Below are 20,798 nucleotides of genomic sequence, written 5' to 3'. Positions count from 1 at the left end.
TTCATTTAAAGGGGAAAAAACTGGGCACCATATTCTCAGTCCGAAGGGGAAAGGTTTCCTCTTCCAATCAATGATGAAGGGCTGTCAGCAACTAAGTAATTCCTAATCACTGTTGGCAAACACAAGACCGTGCCAAGACATAGGGCCATGGCAAGTTTCCTCTTTGAGGGATGCTGTCCTTAATAGATGGGCTTATGGAGAATGAACTGGGGTGTCTTAAAAGCAAGTCTATGTATCAGTTAATCAAAAACCTGTCCCTTTTTTTCTTAACAGGCACCTTATATGTATCTTGAGAAAGCTGTAAATTGTGCTAATCCACCTCTTTTACTGCTGTCCAGAAAGAATTATTTTTGTTAATGGCGTGGTAAATCAGGAGACTTGTTAGTGAAACTGCTCAGAAAATGGGTCTCGAAAATGAAAGCTATAATATTTGTCAGATTTCCAAATTCCCTCTTGGGAACAAAGATGGTAAGCGTAACATATTTGCTAAATTCCATTACTTTAATACATTTATGTTGCTTGAGATATGGGATGGTAAGGAAGGCATGCACATAAATCAAGGGCAAAAACATAAAACCAAATCCAAAGATAGATATTATGGCTGTAAATTCAACCTGATTTCAGGGTTAGTATTCTGATAGATTCGAGTGTCATCATTTACACGCTTAAAGGACCTGCTCAGCCTCCTTTATGACCCCCAGGTGAATTCCTAATGAGAGTGTAATCTTACCACCCCCTTCTCTCCAGGATCTCCAAGTCAAATGACCCGGCATCATGTTCTTCACAAAGAAACTCAGGGCTTTCTGCACAGCACATGGCAGAGCTCAGTCATTCTCCCTTCATTTATTGGGAACCTTTCTGGAGGAAAATAACCCGAGAGGTGCTCAAACCCACTTGTGATCAGAGAAATGCACTTGAAAAAATTAATGTAATAATAGCTTGGAAAATGTTTAAAGTTTAATGCCATCAAGTATTGGTTTTAGTATGAGAAAACAGAGACTTTCACACAATGCTAGTGGGGGAGTGGGTGGGTGATTTGGCACAAGCCCTTTGGGAGGGAAATTTGGCAGAATCTTTAAAAAATACATATATGGGGGTGCTTGGATGGCACGGTTGATTAAGTGTCTGACTCTTGATATCGGCTCAGATCATAATCTTGGAATCGTGGGATGAGCCCCATGTCAGGTTCTGTGCTGAGCAAGGAGCCTGCTTGGGATTCTCTGTCTCTGTCTCTGTCTCTCTCTTTCCCTCTCTCCCTCCCTCCCTCTCTGCCCCTCCTCTGCTTGTGCACTCTCTCTCTTTCACAAACACAAATAAACTTTAAAAAATACATATATGTATGTATATATATACACATATACACAGATATAAAAACATATATCACATACACATATATATGTATATATATTTACTTTTTCACATCTACCTAGAAAAATACTTTCATATGTGCACATGGAAAGAGGTACAAGGATGCTCACTATAGGATTATTTTTAATAGTGAAAAACAATAGAGAAAGGTTAACTAATTTATGGTAGACCCACACCCTGAAAAGGATATAGCATTTAAAATGAGGGGCGCCTGGGTGGCGCAGTCGGTTAAGCTTCCGACTTCAGCTCAGGTCACGATCTCACGGTTCATGAGTTCAAGCCCCGCGTCAGGCTCTGGGCTGACGGCTCAGAGCCTGGAGCCTGCTTCCGATTCTGTGTCTCCCTCTCTCTCTGCCCCTCCCCCATTCATGCTCTGTCTCTCTCTGTCTCAAAAATAAATAAACATTAAAAAAAAATTTTTTTTTAAATAAAATGAATAAGGTATTTCCATGTGCATGAACGTGGGATGATGTCTGAAGTACATTGCCTGAGTGAAACGGTAATGCTGTTGACATCTAAGAACGAGGGGAGGAGAAAGATTCAGGGGGAAGTAGAAGGCTTATCTGTGATTATTTAACTTCTTATTTGTCCTCTGATGTAAATTCCTGGCTTAAAATCTCAGTTGTACCACTCACTTACCGAGTGAGTTCTGTGCCTAAATATCCTCATCTACAAAGTGGAAAACCAAGGTCTATGCCTAACATATGCCTGGTATTCACTAGGTGCTCACTAAGCGCCGGAAGCATTTCCTTTGTCACCTTTTCAATATCATCTTACCAGTCTTACCAAAATGTATATAAAATACTATCAAGAATGAAGAAAGAAGCTTCTTTCTGATGGCTTTTCTCACGTTGTTATTTACTGCATTTTCAGTTTGTGTGCACAAGCTCTCTCTACCTCCCTTTCTTGTCAATCCCTCCTATTTTAACTTTGGCTTGTCTGCTGTAGGGATTCAGCTCTGATAGCCCTGTGGGAAAGCATAAGGCATTCAGTGACAATTTTTTACTAAGTGTCTTCACAAAATCAAATGACATTATATCTTTAATTCCCTAGAAAGTAGACACAGGGATATCAAAGGTGTTAGATCTTGCTTAGCAGAAATACAGGGAGATGGAGATCCTTGAAAATGGGCCCCATTATTTCAAAGAAGAAACTAAATCATTTAATGTATGCAATAATTCAGCAGTTCTAAAAAATTAGGAAAAGCAGAAAGAAAGAAGGAGTTTTGGGAATTACCGCATCTCACTTCATTTTGCAAATGAGGAAACATATGCTAAAAGGTCACAGAGCTGTCCAAGGTTACCGAGCTAGTCAGCTAGGGAATAGAGGAAGACCCTGGGATTTTTTTACTACACCCTTTCCTCTCGTCCCCAATTTGCCCCTTGCCTAGAGCTCAGTAAGACGTGCATTTAAGCGATGCTGTAATTGGGGAATATTCTGTCTCCAGTTAATAAGTTGACCCTGGGTAATAAGCAATTCCCTTTGATCGTTTTAAGGCAAAGAGAACACTCATTCTGAAAAATGACCTGAGATACAGCTGAGAACAATGTCTTAAGTTTAGAAGAGCCTAAATGAGTTTATTAAAAGCCCCAAGAATCAGTGCCATGAATCTCATCGCATATATTTACCCTTCCACAGTGTTTCTCCACATACAAAATACTCCATTATGGCTTCAGAGGGTAAAATCTTAACATGAATTGTTCTTTTCATCCTTTATAAAAAATCAAGAGTATCCTTTCTCTTTTGCAAACCATAAAGTCTCAGGCTTGAGGTTTATCCTTGAGCCCACAGGAAGGTGTCTCCAAGACAAGACGTCAGTGGCTCCTTCTTGCAAGGTTCCTTAGCACCAAAATCAAGATATGATGCCATTTTTACCTAGATGGTTTTGCTATTGTTTCTTTCTTAGAATCAAGTGTTATTTCCCACTCATCTACTCCACTGAGTATCCTGGCTCCTGAGCCTGCCCTTGACCCCAGCATCTTCCACTTTACTGACGCTGTCCTTCCCAGCTACCAGACCTCTCCCTATAAGTCAAGCTGCCCAAATTGCTAAAGGTAATGATCTTCCAACCTCAGCCAACAAATGCTCAATTTTATTTTCCCTGAAAAACAACCATAAAATTTTAACTCTCCTTTGTCTTTTAGACAAAAAATGAAAAATGTTGTTTGTTCAAAGGATTAAACAAATAAAAGCAATTACAGCAGGTTACTTAACAATCTGCCCAATTGCTACATTTTTACATAGCATTTGGAACACTGGTTGTGTGGATAAACCTGGCAATGTCTGTTGTCAGTGAAAGAAACTTGTCTTTTGGGTTTTTTTGTTTTGGTTTGGTTTGGTTTTGGGGCTTTTTTGGGGGTTTTTGTTTGTTTGTTTGAAAAAGGGCATTGACTCAAATGCAAAGGCATATTCTTAGAAACCAGAAGTTTCTTGTCATTTGGATTGAAAACTTTATCAGCCTTGGTCTCTCTAAGACAGCCACTTCCTCTCCTGTCTCTAGTTATCTTGGATTTCACCCTCGTGATGACTGCTACACCCACATCTCATCAGTCCTCACTGGAATAAGCTAGAGCACATCATTCTTGCAAATTTCACATTATTACCTATATGCTGTGTTCCTCAGCTATGCTTTGTCCTTCTTTACTATGTCAGAATGAAAGCCTTTGTCTCTGTGGACCTAAAATTTTCCTGCTAGAGAGACTCAGCCATATTTCACTCATCACTGTTCCATGTGAGTTCCAAGACAAATACAAAGCTCTCTGGCTTTCTCTGTCTGAGAGTACTTGGGACTCGTCTCTGCTGACGAAAAAAAAAAAAAACAAAAAAAAAAAACAAAACAAAACAAAACAAAAGAAAACAAAACAAAACAGCATTGTTTTTCAACGGTGGCTCCGGTCAAGCAGGCTGAAAGTTTTGGCAGGAATTAAATGAGATTTTCCCCCAAAATCTCTCTGTACTCATTACCCCCACTGCCCATCATTAATTGCCTCAGGAAAGGGATATTGTTAATAAAAAGCAAAGAGAGATCTAAAAAAATGAAAGTTTCAAGCATCCAAGATTTTTTGTTATGGTTTTAAAAGCCCATTTTATATTTCAAACCCTAAATCTAAATGGACCCCAGATATTCATTTGGGCTTTAAATAGTAGATAGGGAAGAATGGATGATGATCCAAGGTACTGCCCCCTTTTTTCCCAGACAAAAATTCCCTGAGTTGGAAAGGGAAGGAGAAATGCATAGATGTGGTAAAAGGGACAATGCCATGTCTTTTCTCTGAGCCCCAATTCCAAACCTAGTTCAGCAAGGGAGCAACAGAATGGTCCCTGCATGCTTTGGAAAGGGACTGAAACAGTGGAGAGAAAGCTGAAAGACTTGAATCACCCGTAAGCTTGGAAAGAGAGGACCAAAGACCAGATGGCTGCAATAACATCTCATCAGATGCCAGAGTGCCTCCCACCCATCATGTACCATGGCAGCACGTAAATGCAATTGAAAGTAGACAGAAACCTAGGGGATTATGGTGGCAACGAATGGACTTAGCTTAAGCTTCTACCAACTGGTAATTAGAAGTATATGTACAGTTTTAGAAGACAAAGATGGTTGTCTTATCGGCACCCGAGGGTTTGCAAACAGGAGATTATACCTTCTACACACGTCCTCATTTCTACGTGATAAAGTAAAGAATACCCATGTCACACAGGCAGAGCAATGCCTTTAAGATAGAACTCAGACCCTCCCAGGACTTCGTCCAACAAAAGCACCATTAGAAATCACCAGGCTATGAGAAAAGTTCCAAATCAGATTCCCACAGTCAGTCCCCAAATCGTGTTTTCATGAAGTCTTTTTGACTTTGATTCACAGAATGACGATCCCACTTGTCATACTCATATTTGGGCATCTCTCATTGCAATGTCCAACTATCCACCACTGGCCCTGGTCCCAGCTTCCAGGCAGGTCCCCTGAACTACATCTTGGTATCCTGCCCAAATACACTCTTCTGGCATTTTGCTAGATTTTGGCCTCATACATCTGTTTCTCCATGGACAGTTTGAACCAACAATGCCACTCTGCATAGCTGAGATAAGCCAAGGACTGGATTTGGACAGCTGTAGGATTTAATCGTCAAGTGAGTAGAAGGGCCAGAAAACACACAAATTCACAGTTACTTTGGTCTTGAGGGTCACCAAGCAACTTTATAATCTAACCACTTCTCTCTTTTACCCATAGTCCCCTTCCTCCTGGGTTACACAACCTGCCTCCCCATCAAGGGCTATCATATTGCAGTCCTAACAGAGGAAAGAATACTTGGAAATGGTGGCTGAGAGTGGAGGTAGAGTCTCCTAAAGAGACAGACTCAGTGAAAGTGAAAAAATCAGACCACATTCTTCTGTAATAAAAAACTCTTGGGAATCTTAATGATGTTTTGTACTTTATGTTGATGATTTTCCTTTAAGCCTCTGGATAAGGAAAGATAGCTAAGGTAAAAGTACCAACTTTGCATGCCTTCTAAGAAAATAACCACGAATAATTCAGCTTAAAATATAAATGAAAATTTGAATTTAGTTAAGTGGAAAAAAAACAAATTTGAGCAACTAATGGGAATTCTGTGATAAACTTACATGATTTTTTTCTAAATTTCTTAATATTTTCCAATTTAGATACAGTTTATTTTTAACCCTAAACTGGGCTGATGTGTCATCAATTCATGGCCTTTCCTTCTCCACTGCATACCTAATCTGGGGATCTGTGTTCATTTAGATAGCTTTAGTACTTGCTATGTATCCTGGAGAGTAGGAGCTTAGAGGATCCAATCAAATATTGAGTGTCTACCATGAGCTATGTTCTGGGCCAGGTGTTTCATAAATATGGAGTTCCCAGTCCACACAGTGACCATGTTAAGTATGTATTAAACTCACCATTTTTCATGTGGGGAAACTGAGGAAGAGGTACATATAGTAGACCCAGGATCTAGTCCCATGATGATCTTGTTAATATGAATCACAAGTGTTTTTTTTCTTTCTCTCCTTTTTATCCTATACAATACTTAAAAGACTTAAACTGACTTCTGGAGCATTTGAGTTATGCTCTAAATATTCATTTATGGAAAAATGGTGATCAATTCACATGTAAGTTGGCATTAATTTTTTTTTTCTTTTTGAGTTGGAGCTGCTGGGAGATCCCATATGAACATTGTGGTTTGGGTCTTGGGTGCTACAGAAGTCAGTGACTTGGGAAATAAATGCCCTGGTTCTTCCTTAACTCTGAGATGATAAGATCCGATAAACAAGGGTAGATGGGTATGCATTTTCAAGAAAAATAATAGTTATTCTTCAAGGAAAAAGAAGAAGAATTCAAAAGTGAGGCCAATTTAAATCTTTTAGCTCAAAATCTTCATGACGCTTTTCCAGCACCAGCACCGCAGCTCTGACAAGGATACAGGAGAGAGTAGCTGAGCTGAGGGTGGCCTAGAGCTACCCACGGTGAGATTAACTGGCCGAAAAACAGAAAAGCAAACACTTCAGTACAATCTCTGCCTTTTTTGGAAAGCTGTGTGCACTTGCGCCGTCTGAATTCCACGGCTGGTAGTGTTTCTGCCTTAGAACAGCACAGTGGAGGGAAAAAATGAACAGGGATTGGTGACTCCATCCTGGGATCCTAGTGGATGTTTGAGAGTCCCTGAGACTGCCTAGAACCGTCAGTGGGGTTTATTTCAGAGTGCAGAGGATGGCAAAGGTGAAGTGCATGTAGGAGAAAGACAGAATCATCTGTGATTGTTGAGGAACACATTGAAGTTTGTTCTGTGGCAACTTCGAATACACTTTTTGGGCAGCCAAAGGAGGGAGATGGGAATGCTTCCTGAACATTTTGGTAAGGGTCGCTGCTCATTTCTCCCAGTACATCCAATTTTCAATAGCCATAGTTTTAATGACCAATTTTCAACAGTCATAGCCCCTCTGTCCTTACTCTTTTTTTTCCCTCCAGGTTTATTGAGGTATAATTGGTAAATTAAAAATTGTATATATTTAGAATCTGATATGATGGTTACGATATATCAATATGATGATTTAATATATGTATACATGTGAAATGATTACCAAAATTGAGTTAACAGATCCATCAAAAAAAGTCACTTTTTTTTTTAAATGTGTGGTGAAAACACTTGAGATTCATTCTCTTAGCCACCTTCAAGTGTACAATACGGTATTGTTAACTACACACATCCTACAATACATCCCTAGAACTTACTCATCTTAGAACAGTTTGTACTCTTTGATCAACATCTCCCCATTTCCCCCACCTCCACCACCCCCTTCTAGTCTGTTTCTATGATTTTCTTTTTTTTTTTTTTTAGATTCCACATACAAGTAGAATCATGCCTTATTTTTATTTCTGTCTCTGGCCAATTTCACTTAGCATAATGTCTTCCAGGATCATCGATATCGTCACAATGAAAGGATTTCATTTTTTTATAGCTGAGTAATGCTCCATTGTGTGTGTGTGTGTGTGTGTGTGTGTACACATATGCAGACATACATTTACAGGGCATGTGACAGGGATAAGAAAGTTACAGACAGAGAGAGAGAATGGGAATGGAGATGAAGCCACACAGCAAAAAACCTAGAATGTGAGCACACCTGCCCTGTGGACAGGCTGTCATTATGCGTGGGTGTTTCCATTCTTTTGCTATGCTTTAAGGAGCTAATGCTCCCTGATACAGAATCAGAAGAGAAAAGGGTCCACTGAATCTCTCAACAGACCCCTGTGTCCCCTTTCTTGGAAAATTTTATGATCGATACCCTCTGCCACCAGTTTTGCCTCTGCCACCCGGTACAGGAAGGAGCAATCTGAAAAGCTGCAGAGTCCACTACCTTCATCAGGGTCAACTCTGAGTTATCGGCAGTGTTGGGTGTAGAAGATACTGTTACCACTCCATCTATATTCCCTTGGTGTTCACTGTTCTCCCATCTACATATTCTTTCTGTGGTCACTGACCATGCTTGACCTGTTCCCTTGATGGGTTGGAAGCACCGGGACGTAATGCCCCTGGGACGAGCCCTTAAACAATGAGAGTTGGTAGATAGATTCCCCAGCTTCCTTCCTGTGTGGGTGGCACAGTTCTGACATGTCTCAAACAGAACCCCAGAGGTCACCCATGATGATAACACATCCACCCACATACAACTTACTGCCTTCTGTGTATTCCCTATATCACTCCCTACTCTCTTACTGGAGTTGCCTGTCACTTCAAAAATAAATGATTTACACTGAATCCTTCTGCTGTGGTCTGCTTTGGAAGACAGAACTGAAGACACTGAGGGTTGGCACAAATGTAGACAGCAGACTTTTAAAGCCATCCTCTCCCTTGCCCCAATCTACACTTCTATCAAGTCAAAGGTTCAGGAACTATTAAAAGTTCTGGGTAATAATCATAAAATTACCTGAAATCATTTTATATGCTGTGTATAGGATAGATGAAGAAACTGAACCAGCATTTCCAAGTTCCTATCCAATTTCCTCCAGTTAACTTCTGTGCTTTCCTTGATTACTGATTCCAGAACATCATGCTGGCTCCTCTTCTTGCCTTGTGTGAACACCTCTGACTCAATAGTCAAGTACTGTTGACTCAAAAGTCAATGGTAGTACCCTTGCTATTCTCAACCCTAGCTGCCCCACATGACTTCACATCCTAACCATGGGCTGACTTTGATAGCTGCTGGCTTGATAGGAATTCGAGGGACAGAGAGGTTCCTGAGTGATTGCCCCAATCATAAGGTCCTGGAGATAGAGTAGAAGTTTTTCTTCAAAGCATCAGAATCTATAGGAGCTAGAGTTCTCTTGAGGATCATCCAGTCAGGAGGTTAGATGGACTCACAAAAGGGACAATCATTCATGAATTCAGCAGTCAGGTTCATTGAACATAGGCTAGAAGTATGTAAAGATTCAGAAATAAACTTGTGTATAACTCTTGAGAGATGGTGACCATCTTTTACGTTCTCTGTAGGGTGAGGGTGAGTCTGATCTTAAGAAGCCAAGAATGATTGGGGCACCTGGGTGGCTCAGTCGGTTAAGTGTCCGACTTCAGCTCAGGTCATGATCTCGCGTTTCATGAGTTCAAGCCCTGCATCAGGCTCTGTGCTGACAGCTCAGAGCCTGGAGCCTGCTTCGGATTCTGTGTCTCCCCCTCTCTCTACCCGTCCCCTGCTTGTGCACTCTCTCTCTGTCTCTCAAAAAATGAATAAATGTTAAAAAAAAATTTTTTTTAAAAGAAGCCAAGCATGGTTGGACATCTGCTGTTTCTTACAAAAGGGCCCAACATACCATATTTTCTAAGCATCAAGAACTCCTGAGAGATCAAATGTAAAAATTTTAAACACTGATTTTTAAAAAAAATTTTAATGTTTGTTTATTTTTGAGAGAGACAGAGCATGAGTGTGGGAGGGGCAGAGAGAGAGAGGGAGACACAGAATCTGAAGCAGGTTCCAGGCTCCAAGCTAGCAGCACAGAGCCAGATGCGGGGCTCAAACTCATGAACCATGAGATCATGACCTGAGCTGAAGCCAGATGCTCAACCAACTGAGCCACCCAGGTACCCCTAAACACTGACCTTAATCTTTGTTCAGTAAGGGTCAGAAATATGTAACTTTAGGTTGCTTTTGAGTTTCAAGACCTCCTATTCCATTTTCCCCTTTTTTTAGTGGTACAAAATGTACTCAATGAAGGCAAAAGATGGAGAAAGATAATAAGACATTTGAAAATTCACACACTCAATTTAAATAATTGAAAACTGACTGCAAATGAATAAAATAACCAAACTCAACATGACTCTTTCTCATCCAAGACTCTAAAATCCCAGAACAAACTTTAATTAGCACAGGATCAGTATTCCCTTGGGCTTTAGGTAAATCCTATTATTTTCCTTTTATATAATGAAGCATGCAGTAGTTTAATGGTGTGACCAAGGACAAGCAGTGAGCAAATATATTGTAAATACGCCCCCAAATCATGTATCATTGGCCAGACCCCGTTATTTAGAAGAATTAAGTAAGGTCAGTGGTTCTCATGAACCCTTTTGCTAATGTGATGGCATTTTGTGAAACATGTCCACACCCACAGCATTTTACATACACTGGAAGGTTGATGGGCCTGCTAAAGTCCATCCAGTTCTGTCTGTTCTGTGGATCTCAAGTCCAGACCTCTGATCACTTGGGGATCTCTTCACTGGAGGGAAAAACTTTTGGAAGTGAATAGCCACCATTTTTTCTCAATTTGGCTTGGAAATCCATTGATTTCCATCTTGATATAAGAGAATCACAGATTTCCATTTACATCCTGATATAAGAGAATCACCGAGTTTTAAAGGGAGACCGGGCCCACTGTTAAGACCTAACTTCATCATTCAACAGTGAAAAACTTTTGGCATAATCTCAAACTTGATTAACCCCAAATAAAGAAATAAATGAAAAACAAGATCTAGACAATCTTTATGTTATTGACAAGATAGAACAATACGCAAGAGTTAATGGTCAAAGAGCCAGCCCATCTTTTAATCACAATGGCACCAACCAAATCCAGTAAAACCAAGTGCAACTTGTGTCCAGTAAGCAGGTATTTGGTAAGCATCTGCTTAGAAAATAGATGCTCTTTGCTTGCAATAGCATATCATGCTAATGCAGCACTTTCACTGTTCCTATTTAGGAGCCAATAAATTGGCCAATCCTGACAGCTAGAAGCCTGGTAGTAGGTTGCCCTAAAGCCCAAATCCGTAACATCAGGAGATAGAGATGTATGTTGAAATGAAAAATCTACACTTCATTTGGAAAATCATATTCAGTAGCCACTGTGTTTTTTTTTTCAAAAAGCACAAAAATAATATTTTTCTATTTGAAAAGTGTCCCTGTTAATTATGGAAACATAAAATCCTACACTGAGCCTGAACATGGGAAAATGAACCGAACCAACTTTCTCTCAGAAGCTACTGTTGGAACAAAAAGAGAGATTACTGGTGGAAATAAATGGGCCCAAGTGAATTAATACTGAATCAGAGTTTTCCATTTATTTTTCCTGTATTACAAGGTAGAATTAATAACATTGGGGAAGGGGCGCCTGGGTGGCTCAGTCGGTTAAGCGTCCGACTTCGGCTCAGGTCATGATCTCACGGTCCGTGAGTTCGAGCCCCGCGTCGGGCTCTGTGCTGACTGCTCAGAGCCTGGAGCCTGTTTCAGATTCTGTGTCTCCCTCTCCTCTCTGCCCCTCCCCTGTTCATGCTCTGTCTCTGTCTCAAAAATAAATAAACGTTAAAAAACAATTAAAAAAAATAACATTGGGGAAAAGACTAAAGTGATATGTTTGCCCTGATAGCATTCCCTTAACAAGAGTTGCTTCTAGAAGCTAATGAGCTTTCATAGCAAACTGTTGATATGTCTCCATATTAGGGTTAAAAACCCATCTTATGGTAAATTACTCTAGACTCTAATTTGGCAAGAGTAAATAATTTGCGGGCCAAGTGGGGATTTGGTGCCAACTCCTGATTTGGGTTGTATACAATATTTCAAGACCAACTTTCATTAGTATCAATTTACAAATGAATTATGTGTAAGCAACTGAATCATACAACAAAAAAGAACATGTATCAGACTTTTCTTTGATCACTGTCTAGCTTTATTCACCCAGTGCTTTTTCAGATGCTGAAAGGGGGTAGGATCAGGGGAGAAACCATTGATGTGCCTTTCACCTCCAACTTCTCTATTGTTCTCTGAGTACATGTGCTGGGTTTGGCAGTCATAAGAAGTGTGAAATTTAGTGGTTAAGTGAGGACCCTGGTTGCTGATTGCCTGGTTTGGTACCCCACCTCTGCCAAGTTCTTAACAACTCAGCTTCCTTGAGCAAATCACTCCACCTCTCTGAGCCTCAGTTTCTTCATCTCCAAAATGAGAATCCAAACTCTTCCCACATCCTAGGGTCATTGTTGCTGTAAACAGGATGATGCATTTAAGCACTTAGCACAATTCCTGGCATGAGGAAAATATTCAGCAAGTGTTAGCTATACACTCCTGCTACTTCTAATAATGAAAAGAAGAGAAAGAGAGAGAAAAGGATAAATGAGGAGGGGAAAATGAAATTTCCTGAGCATGTCTCTGTTGGAAACTATACTTGATGCTCTCAAGTATTTAGACACACAGAAGAGAAAGACTGGTCTTGATAAGTGACCAGAGTAAATAGAGCTGTTTTAGGCACTCTGTCAACCAGTGACCTTGTTCATGTGTTTTCATTACCTTTACAAACAAGAGATTGAAAGCTCTCCACCATGAACTCTGATAACCAAACATCAAGAAGAAGGCAGGTCCAGTCAGCCTGGTTCCTTGCCTCATGGCCAACTTTTCTCCTCCACCAGTAAACCACAGGTAAAATGAAAAGAAAACCAGACACAGCCACATCTTTAAATACTGAGCAATGTGTAAGTTGCTATAAATGCAGCTCTTAGACCTGGCCCATCTGAGAACTTTTTCTCATTTCCCCAGGCTGCACCTTCTACTGTTACCCCAGACCTCAAATGGGGACACCAGCAGTGAACTGAATAGAGAAGGACTGTGACTTTGGAGGATGCATTTCTCTGCTTGCACCTTAGGAAACAGCCCCTCCATTAAGTACCTTCCAAAGAGCCAGTTGGAGCTGACTGTGGTCTCCCTGCTAGGACCTAGCAATCATCCCAGTGGAATAAAGACCCCCATTCTAGTACGTGTATTCTTTTTTTTTATGTTAATTTATTTTGAGAGAGAGGGAGAGAGAATGCAAGAATGCGAGCAGCAGAGGGGCAGAGAGAGAGGTAGTAAGAGGATCCCAAGCAGGCTTCATACTGTGAGTGTGGAGCCCTATGCGGGGCTTTTGATCCCATGAACCCTGAGATCATGACCTAAGCCAAAATCAAGAGTCAGACATTAACCAACTGAGCCATCCCAGTGCCCCTAGCTCATGTGTTTTCTAGTGCAGCCCAGGTCCCCAAGCCCACTACTAACCTCTCCCCACAGACCAGTTTGTGGCATTTATTTACAGTAACTACCGGGCCCCCGGGGACATTTATGCCTATTAACACTGTCCTGGAGTGGGGAAGCAACTCCTAAAAACAGGGCTGGGTAATTCAGACATTGCCCTGCCCACATTAGAAAGGTTGACCTGAATTTATGGCTCACCCCACCATTATCCCTTCAGCCTCACGTCAATTCCCTTTGAAATGATGGTTGGGGAGTAAAAACGAGAAGTATAATCATATCATCACATTTCAAGAAACCCTGTATTGAAGGCAGAGCTACAAATCTGAGAAAAATCCAGGGGAAAATAAGAAAAGCTTTCATCTGGTGCATGAATATTTTAGATAGTGTGGAAGGAGCTTTGAAATCAGACAGACCTGAGTTCTAATATTAGCTTTCTGGTGGTGAAACTCCTACCCAAGTGCTTAATCACTTTGATGCTCTTGTTTTCCAGATTTCTAAAATGGGGATCATAATATCCACTCCACAGGTTTACCATTCAACATTCAATGAAGAGCTGTTACATGAGTAACCTGGCACCCCATGGATAGCCAATAAGCCAGCCTCTTTTCTTTCATGGTTCCAGTGGAAGACACTGAGCCTGCATTTGACACTGCTACTGCAGTCATCAAAGTTTCCTCAACTCAGAGCTACCTGGGGGAGAAAGTGATTATTTTGCAAAGCCTCAAATATATCTTTTTTTAATGTTTATATTTATTTTTGAGACACAGAGAGACAGAGCATGAGCAGGAGAGGGGCAGAGAGAGAGGGAGACACAGAATCCAAAGCAGGATCCAGGCTATGAGTTGTCAGCACAGAGCCCGACACGGGGCTTAAACCCATGAACTGCGAGTTCATGACCTGAGCCGAAGTTGGACGCTCAACCAACTGAGCCACCCAGGCACCCCAAGCCTCAAGTATATCTTAAATCTGAACCTATGGTGGTGACAGAAATGACCACTGTGTGAACATGGGCTTTGCTCTTGATAAAGCAAGCACAAAGCAGCGATAAAGACGTATAGCAATGTCTTCTGAGAAGACCACAGTTTCTTTCTGGTTTTGTAGGCATCAGATCTACAGAAATCTTATCAATTCTAAAGAAATCTAGAACACACATGCACGCACCAACACACACACACACAGGCACACACACACACACAGGCACGCACACACACGCACACACACATAGCCCTAAAGAAGCCCTTGTAAATCTTACCATTCGTTACTGGATTCTCACTCAAATGACAGATCACATCTTGAGCACTAACTTAAATTAGTATACAAACCTGAATCTAAATAATGTTTTCTTTTTCCTAGACAGGTAAATAATTATCAGTATCTCTTTGGGTGGGTGAAATGAAATATTTTTTTTTCCTAGTTCAAGAGCAGCCTGGATATGGGACGGAAATAGGTTTAATTTCTTGAACTAATTCAGATCCATTGATAGTAGCTGCATGAAGTGATAAGATGAGAAGTTTTGTGAGATCTTGAGGAGTGCAGTTATGAATTTGTAATGCACACTTTTGAAAGGGGTAGGGGGCAGGAGGCAGCGGGAGTGTCACCTATTTGCTACAGGTGGCCCACGGCTCTGGGCTGACAGAGTGCGGTGGTAATGCTCTTTCTGTGGCCACTGCTGCCCTTGCTCTAAACTTATTCTTGAACTACCCTTGTGTGGTTCAAATGAACACAGTTGAGTTGTAGACCACAGAACGCTCCAAAAGCCCAGGTTCTATCAAACGTTGGACACACACGGAATACGACAGACCTTAACTTAACAGCAACAAAAAAGTCACCATTCCTTCCAATGGAGAAAGTGAAATTTATAGTAAAAACTATTAAGAGATATTACAGGATAAAAACTAGAGCTTTGTCTCATCTGTACTGCTCAGCTTTGAGGATTAACTTACACCAAGGATACAGTCATGGATGAATCAAATCAAATGTGTGCCACAGCAGGCTTATGTGGAGGAAGGAAGAGCTGATGGGATCCCTGCCCCCAGTGAGCATCCAGTCTAGTTGGAAAGGGCAAACTCTCATGTGTGATGTGAGCAGGGCTGACATTTTGCTAGCACACACAAGTACAGCCACTGTAGAAATGCTGGAAAATGTCTGTGCCCCTAGGTAAAAAGCTGCCACTCCAAGACCCGAGTTCCCCAGCCCTAATGCCCCAGCCTTCCTCTGGGACCCCCCAGAACCTTATTATAACTCAGCAACTAAAGGGTTAATACTTGTCACAGCAGATAAGCTCCAAGAACTCTCTGTTGCCACTAAGGTTGGTGACCTTTGATTGAACCAGGTGTTAAGTATTTCGAATATCACCCCTGGACTCAATGCCTAGAGGCTAAAATATCAGGAATAACAAGTCAAAAGTAGGAACTGAAAAGAGAATTCCTGAGAAGAATCAACAAGGGAAAATGTACCCTTAGAACATGAATATGTAAATTCCATAAGAGTGGAGACCAGGTTTGTTCTTCCCTGTTGATGTCACAGCTCCTAAAGACGTGGTTGGTCCAGAACAGGGACCCAGTACCTGCTCCTTCAATAAAATCATGAATGAGTGGGGAGGGGGAGGGTATTTAGGGAATTGTGCTGGGGAGGTGTTGCAAGTGGTTCTAAAATGAAAAGATGAGCAGGAATTGGAGGATTCTAGGTAAGACAGACCTCCCATTACCCATGAGCTCCCTCTATAAATCCACAGGGGGCAGCAGAGACTAGTGGCAAAAAAGAACCCAGCTTCTAGCTAGAGTCAGAGAATTGAATTCACCTGTTTCTTCTACTTATTTGCTGTATTACCTTGGGCCATCCACTCCACCTTCCAAATTTTATGCTTCCTGTTTGTAAAACGCCTCTCAGAAAAGCTGTGAGATTTAATCAGACAACATATGTAAGGAACCTGATAAAGAGGAAGCAAATAGGAGGCTTTAAGATCTAAGAGTGCAATGGGTTTGTCCATTTTGTTCACTGAGCTGTATCCCAGGGCCCAGGAGCATTCTAAAAACAAAGAAAACAAAGCAAACAAACAAAACAAACTATAGACACAATAAACATTTGTTCCATGAAAAAATAAATAAGTAAAGGGTGGCAAATTGTTTTCATTGTGTTAAATGAATAGGGACACAATCTGTTTGGATGCCTCCAAAGACTATGTGAGATAGATAGGAATTAGGATGCTTTTCCAGAATGGGCGAAGGAACTCATCAGGCTCCAAGACAGAACCTGACAAAAAGGAGCCAATTCATGACCACAGCTATTGTTTTTCTCCTGGCAGGTATCTGAATTAGCAGCCCAGAGGTGGACCTTGGTGTGAAATGGGTCGGTAGGGTGATGGTTAAGGGTAAAACGTCCACAGATAACTTGCTGGTTCCACTCTGTACGCACTGCATGAGCTTGGATGAGGTGTTCAGTCTGCCTAAACCTCCAGCTCCTCAACTGTACAATGGGGACACGACAGGACATGGCTCATGGGGTGGGCTTAAGCACTTCACAAAGTAATGCAGGGCAAGTGGCTGGTGTATAGTAATAAGTCTTCAGAATCGTAGTTGTCATTGTCAGGTAGAGATGCCACTTTGAGGTTCCTGATCCCTCTAGGCCCAGGCTGATTCCAGCTTGTCACTGGCCTGGCCTTTTCAGTCTCCCTCCCCACCATCGGTCCCCTTAGTTAAGGTTGCTAGGATAGAGAAGGCAGCCTTCCTGTGGACCACCTCAGGATGTCCAAAGAGGCTGAATTTGGCACGGACCCTTGGCTTTCAAAGCACTAAGACAACAGTCTAGGAGTCGGTGCTCTCGGATCAGAAGCTCCAACTGCCAAGCAGAGACTTGCTTTAGCTAACTGTGGACAAAAGGACTCCCCCACCCAAGTGGTCGTGGCTTTTGGTGAAGGGAGCACACAAAGCAACTCCAGGAGGAGGCTGCAAAGGAAAGGCCAGGGAGGGTGTTATCTCCGTGGAGCCTAATGTTTGTGAACCTTTCCAACAGAGCAGAGGACTCTGGGCACTGGAAAGAATCAGCATAGCAGTGTCTCCAGAGGATCCCACAGCCATATTTTTTTAGTCGTGAATCTTGGAAACAAATTGCTCGTCCGCCAGTGCAGGAGGTTGGAGGGAGTTTACATGTTCTGTGAGGGAGGGATTCTGGCAGAAGACTCAACCTCGAACTAACAGAAGTAGGAAAAATTGGTTTACATTATTTTACAACATCAGAGATAAAATATCATAACAGCTTGAAATGAAAACTATAGTTTTTGAAATATCAAGGCTGAAGGGGTATTATATTTATAGGGTGTTGGCTAAGGTATGACAATGTAACTATTCATTTCAAAGAGAAATTAAGCCTTTATTTGAGAAAATGGGATTAGATTCAGAGTCATCAAATATTTTCTAAATTAACAAAATGTGACAGGTGCTAAGTGGGTCAGATGTGAAACTTTTAAACAATTATTTTATGTTGTTTATCAGCCATCCCTAGTAGCTTTCAAGGGAAAGATTTAAAATGATTCTCTACCCAACCCCCAGATTTCCCTCTCAAGGGAGGAAAAGAAAAAAAAAAAAAAACAACTTCCTACATGTTCAAATGATTTACAATGTTCTCAAGAATAACAAAGAGGATTATTTCACAAAACTAAGTTTGCTGGGAGGGTCTATCTCCCAGTTCCCTTCCAGGATCCTCCAAGGAAAGGCTCCCCTCACTGAAGAAGCTCCTACAGCAACTCCATGTGGGGTGTTTCAGCCCAGAGAAAGCCTGATGTCTCCTGATAGACTTAACTTCCTTAAAGCCACTCATCACTGCCCCGGGCCATCCCTGATTTTTTCTAATTTCAAGAGGAACACTCTGAGAGGCCCGTCCTTTGCTTCCATGGCTGCTCTGTGATGCCTCCTCTCTCAGTCTGCTAATCACTTTCCCTCTGAGGCCTTTCACAGAATTAAGAAAGGGTTTGGGCATTCCAGGCATCCTCAGGAGCACAGAAATCTGCATAACAGACCAGGAGAATAAGATGAGTGATACCTGAGTTTGCTCTGTTACTATATTGGGCATAAAGATACTTTCAGGGTTTTGACTTTTAAATTCTGCGGCCCAGTAGGGGTTCACCGAGCACAGGGCAGACTGACACAGAGAGAAGAATGATCATTCAGGAGAATGGTCTTTGAAACTTGAGGTACCCAACTCAATTGGATAATGAAACACTGGGAACTCCACAGGACATTTTTTTTTTTCACCTCTATAAAGAACATTCAATTAAATGCTTTTTCATTTGGACAGGAGGGGTGGAGCTATTTTTTCCCCTCTCTTTTCCACAGAAGGTTATCTTCTTGGATCCCGGCCTCATTTTATTTTTCTGCTTTTTATTGCCTGTTTTTACTCCCTCTTGTGATCCACACTGCCTGCATACCCTGTCTTCTCACAGGTTGATGGAAATCCCCCCACGCTGCCCTTGGAGATGCTCATTACCAAGGAGAGACACAATAGCTTCACCGGGTGATGCATTGGTGATGCTTCCAGAGGCTTCTGGTGCCTCCATTTCATGGGCCACTTGCTTAGCTGCTGCTAAAATGCCTTAGTGCTATGAAGGCTGCATTTAACTTAGCCATCTGTGAATGACTCCATCAGGGGCAGATTCAAATCCAAAGTCAAGACCGCTTCCTGGCCGGAATGTCATCCTGTCCCACAAGGGCCAGCAAGAGTGATTTCCTGACATGAGTCCAATGCTGCTGTCCCTCCCTTGGGAGCCCTTGGGAGCCCTTGGGAGTGTGCCATGCATTACATGTGGACTTTCTTACAAATCAATTAGTGCTTGGCACATTATAGTTTGAAATGATGTCACACAGCCTGTGTGTAGTCAGGCGTTGGGCCATGATTTCAAAATTAATGGTCACTGGACTAGTAGAGGCATACATTTCTTTCCTGGAGTGTGACAAGACAGGAGGAATACAAGAAATGGACAAGGGGTCCTGAGGATGGGGCCATGCAGCTACTTCACTTTGACCCTCCTAGACTGAAGATCTGTGTGGAGGTTCCAGGCTTTGTGCTTTGTGCTCGGTGCAGTGGCATATAAGCACAGCTTTTGTCTCATGGGTCTTATGGTCTAGTAGAGGGAGCAGGGGATCATAAACTGGAGTCAAGGATTTAGAGAGACCTTATGAATGCTCCTTAGAGCATGCTGAAACTTCCAGAATTGTACACAAACTGAATTTGTGTAAATGAGGGTGTGCATGCATGCGTGCACATTTTTCTGGGTAACGGATCCATGGTTTTGATCAGATTCTAAGAGGTGGGTCACAGACACGCACGTACACACACACACACACACACACACACACACACACACACACAAAACTACCAACAACTAGTCTCGTATCTTTGTACTTTGTATTCCCTAAACATGTGAGGTGGGGTGTTGAGTGAATGAATGATGACTCAATGAGTAAGTGATGATTTCCATGCTGTGAAGGGCATGTGGGCCAGCCTAGCCAACAGGGCATCCTGTGGTTCTAGGACAGAGGGCTGGTAGAATCATCTCTTATCTGAGGTTGTGAGGATAAGACAGATGTCAGGGAGCTTGGGACAGTTCAGAGTTGATGGCACATGTCAAGAAAAGTGAAACAGAAGGAAGAAAAATGAGTCCTCAAAGTAAGGAGAGGATACAGAGGTACTTCAAGCAAGAATAGTTAGCAAGGGGTCAAAGAACAAAAGATAAAGGGTCAGGAGCAATAGGTCAAACCATGTAGATAGGTGGGCAGTATGAGAAGCTGCTGGGTAATAGAGACTCAGGGAGAGGACTGAGGAGATTTTAAGAACTTGGAACGAGGCAGACTTGAGTTCAAATCCTGCCTCTACCCCTTGTTAATTTCTCTTTGCTTTGCTTCTCCAGCTGCAAAGTGCAGATAACATTCTAACTCCTCAAAGGGTTGATGAGAGGACTAAAGGAGAAAACCTACATAAGGCACAAGGCTACTGCTCAGAATAGGGCTTTGATTGAATTCTGGGGATGCCCTGAAAGGGCTAAATTAGAGTGGACACTTGCTACCATGGTTTGATGCGACTTCAGTGTCCTAAAAATCTGTTCCCATTCATCCCTCTTTCCATGCTCACTCCCCCCATGGGGCTCTTGCAGGGTACTGCCTATTATCAAAGGAAATTGACTCTTTTCTTGCATTAATCAAAACCTCCACATATGAAATTTCCCCATTTCCCTTTGAGAAGATGATTACTTTCTTGATAGAGGATTATTAGGAAGTCTGATGAGACAGAGGAATGATCTCCACCGCTACTAAACCCCGTTCACTCAGCCTCCGCCATGTGGGCTCTTGCACCTTGGCGATTCCATGTATATGCAGCTGTCCTCGCCAGCGGTCACTGTGTGGTCACAGTTGTTCCATGAAGGGGCCATTCGGGAAGGGGCCACACGTTTT

The 20,798-nt window shown here is 42.0% G+C and overlaps 1 protein-coding gene across 8 annotated transcripts in view; it reads right to left on the bottom strand.

Annotated features, from left to right (window-relative positions):
* Positions 1-20,798, bottom strand: part of CDH13 (cadherin 13) — a 1,026,978-nt gene that overhangs the window by 846,637 nt on the left and 159,543 nt on the right. Inside the window, exon 1 of one of the 8 annotated variants that reach the window (XM_042969568.1) lies at positions 8,806-8,930. The exons of the other annotated variants lie outside the window; for them this stretch is intronic. The gene's annotated coding sequence lies outside the window, so the exon portion shown is untranslated. Of the gene's footprint in view, positions 1-8,805; positions 8,931-20,798 lie in introns of those variants that run through there. 8 annotated transcript variants of the gene reach the window in all.

This window comes from Panthera tigris, chromosome E2 (genome assembly GCF_018350195.1).
Source record: "Panthera tigris isolate Pti1 chromosome E2, P.tigris_Pti1_mat1.1, whole genome shotgun sequence".
Lineage (NCBI taxonomy): Eukaryota > Metazoa > Chordata > Mammalia > Carnivora > Felidae > Panthera > Panthera tigris.
Note: the sequence above shows the minus strand (reverse complement) of the source record. Positions and strands in the feature narration are given on the sequence as shown.